The sequence below is a fragment of the Lepisma saccharinum genome, chromosome 6 (genome assembly GCF_977018435.1).
Source record: "Lepisma saccharinum chromosome 6, izLepSacc3.1, whole genome shotgun sequence".
In the NCBI taxonomy this organism is placed as follows: domain Eukaryota; kingdom Metazoa; phylum Arthropoda; class Insecta; order Zygentoma; family Lepismatidae; genus Lepisma; species Lepisma saccharinum.
The window spans coordinates 63999672-64003007 of NC_139234.1; the positions used below are offsets into that span (position 1 = coordinate 63999672).

The window sequence follows — 3336 nt, forward strand, 5'->3', positions numbered from 1 at the left end:
GGCTGACGCAAAGTGCTTCGTTATCCCTTGTATTTCTTTGTGTGCTTTGTTTGATTTCACTGGGCGTGGTCAATGACTCTCACGCTGCTAGGTTTTCAAACTTGACCTTGCTACAGAGTTCCTCTTGAAGCGAATGTCCACTTCGACCAAAGATATTTCCGTTTTCGACAATATATAAACTGGCCTAGGTGCTCGGGTTGGTATCAGTTCCACTGCGAAACGATTCTGCACACATATCCAAGATGTTTAAGCTGGTAAGTCGATCTATCTATTTCCAGATATACTTTCGATTTCGATCCTAGGCAGGGTTGGTTATCGAGTGTAATGGGCACAGGTTAATACAGATGGACATTGGACAGTTTAGATGATGCTGCTTGCATACACAATATGGCATCTCGTAGTGTAACTTTCAAACAATTTGAAAATCGAAGAGACCCAGATGTCAACCTCCCTTCCATGTAGTATACCTTGGACTGCATTTTGGAGACTGACGAGGCTCTGGCGTCTGGACCTCACAACTATTATAATCCTCTGAGGGGTTCGTGATGTGCCGTGCCTATATGTTTGTGATTGTCCCTTCATCCATTTCATCACCATTCGTCATAATCGCAATCAGTCAGAAGTTGCAGAAAAGCGAAGTAAAATAAATGAAATCAAATCAATTTGAAAATAAATATAACACTGTGTAGTAATACCAACAGGATTCTGACAATTCCACTAATGATATTTTGTTGCTGAACGTTGGTCAGTTTTAATTCATTTATTTATACCGCCAGGTAAACTGCTACAAATTTGACCATAACAATGTGATCTGTGATACACTTATGTAGTGCAAGGGGAGTGCAGGGATGAATGACAAGAAATACACGTATTATATCCCATTTTCACGCTTTACCCAGAATTCGAAAGCAGGATTACGTTCGCTAGGTCATTGACACCAGATTCTCACTGCTGAGCTGTATTGATTTCAATGTTAGGTTATAATAACAATATATTGTGCATCTATAGACGCATTCAATCTCTTGATTAAACTAATTAATCAGAATTAACAGCATTCTGTGTGTGTGGTTTAACATTTGTTTCGGTACATTCTCACTTTCGCTTTGAATCCTGGACACAAACAAAAAATCACAACGGTTGTTGTTGTTGTTTTACACCGATTTTCTCCCACTTTAAAATTACGACGATGAGGGCGATGATTAAGAAACAAACAATTAAACATGAACTACTTATCTAGGTTTCAAATTTGCGTTAACCACCCCCACCAAGGGAATGCACCTGTCTCTAAAATAACTCCTATCATAAGTTAAGTCGAAACTTCCATGAAATAAAGTATCTTCAACTTTTGACGCATTGTTTGGACACAGATAACACAGGACAAGGCAATTCAATGACGTAATCACGATAAATCCCAAAGATACTACGTAGGTAGTTCTTTGTGTCGGAGAGATAAAGCTATATCAGTTACACACTCTACTTATTATAATTCTTTTGGGATGGATTTAGGAAGACCTGTATAGCATTAAACAATAGTGATGCTTTCTTTCCGTAAAGCGTAAATATAACAATTTAAAATTTCATTATACTTAACAAAAAATATTAAATAATGGCAATAATTCTTTAGGCTTCAGTTTCGTCTCAATAACTTTTGAATGATAAGAAACTATGCATTTTAGTTTAATACAAACTCATCATAATTGTTGGTTTTAATGCAAAATTTACATTACATCAGTTATATTTCCCTTAAGAGAATAACGTGCGTTCGGTTGCAGCATGTGCTTGCGTTTTCATTCTCAATGCGATTCTCGTTTGTTTGTATTTACGTATGTTATTGTACGTCGCCTTCCTGCACTTTTGGCGAATCGCGACGATGTGATGATCAGAAGAAATTGATGAAGGGACACTAGCAACACTCATGCCAGGCCGGGATTCGAAAGCGGAAACTTAGGTGGCGAGACCGTAACCACTGCGACTATCAATCATCATTATTATTATTATTATTATTATTATTATTATTATTATTATTAGTATTAGTATTATTATTTTGTGTACATTGCAGCCTGTAATTAGGAAATGTTCTTGAAAAACAATTCTGCATTTACAATTTATTGATTCAGTTTTTCGTAAAGAAATATTTTTCTCTTTTTTCCAGTTCGTTCTTTTGGTCGTGTTGGCTGTTGCCTCTGCCCAATACGTCATCCCATCGGCTCTTTCTACCCAGGGCAGCGGGATCTTCCACGGGCCATTCTCAAGCAGCGCAACCTCCAGGATTCAGACTCACACTCCTGGACTTGTGGGCTTCGGGGCTTACTACATCTAGGGCGAAAAGCAGAATCTAGTCTGAATGGTGTTTATGAGTAATTAAATAAACTTTATCAGTTTTCCACAAATATTTTGTTTCATTCCTATTCCCGTTCACAGTAAGGTATTTTTAATGGATGCACACCAAAAGCGTAGACGATAACTTCCTTTTTTGGGGGTAGGGGCACTTTCTGCTCCCAAATAAGCCTCAAGGGGGCAGAGTCCTTCTTGCCCCACTGTGCTGAAAAAACTTAGTACGCCTCTTTCTTTCTCCGTCTGTGTCTGTGTGTGTGTGGGGGGGGGGGTGTAGAATTTGAAGTATTAATTAGTAGTGGATCTAGGTGTGCAAGCGCAAAAAAAATACTCTTCTGCTGAGTACTACACTCAATAAATCAAGTAATATTTTACATTTGTTAAAATAAAATGACATTTTGTCATGGACGTTTCTTCTTATACTTGATAATCTAGAAACTTTTGATTTAAATCGAATTACATCCAACCTAACTAATATTGTCTTAAACGACGCTTTACAAGTTATTGTTACGTGAACTTACAACCTATGGCACATTACTGCAATAGGTATATTATATTGTGGAGAAGAAAATGTAATATTTAAGTTTATTCTTGCTATATAATTAACAATTATAATATTAAAATAGTAATAACAATACGAGTTGGCCACACACACCTAACCATATATAGTCAATTTTTTGCTTATCACAGTGGACCTACAACCGACGTCCGCCGCGGAATCGTTAGCACAGCGCACTACGACACCCGGCCTGTACATGGGTGTGAGTGTCCCTTCATCAATGTCATCACGTTATCACTCATCCTCATCTTCGCGATTAGCCAAAAGTGGAAGAAAAGCGAAGTAAAATAAACCAAATTAATCAACAGTAGACCTACAGTTTAAAATTAGATCCCTGTGCAATGTGCATTGAATCCCAAAGAGCAAGAAAAAAACTACTTTCCCAGAGTGGTACCGATTGGGTGCAGACTCCATTTGCACCAACGAATTGTTTCTGATTTATG

At 37.7% G+C, this 3336-nt stretch overlaps 1 long non-coding RNA gene across 1 annotated transcript; it reads left to right on the forward strand.

Moving 5' to 3' along the window:
• The first annotated feature begins 216 nt into the window (after positions 1-216).
• Positions 217-2380, forward strand: LOC145989431 (uncharacterized). Its single transcript, XR_014441845.1, has 2 exons — positions 217-254; positions 2153-2380. It is a non-coding gene; the product is annotated as an uncharacterized LOC145989431 (long non-coding RNA).
• The last annotated feature ends 956 nt before the right edge of the window (positions 2381-3336 follow it).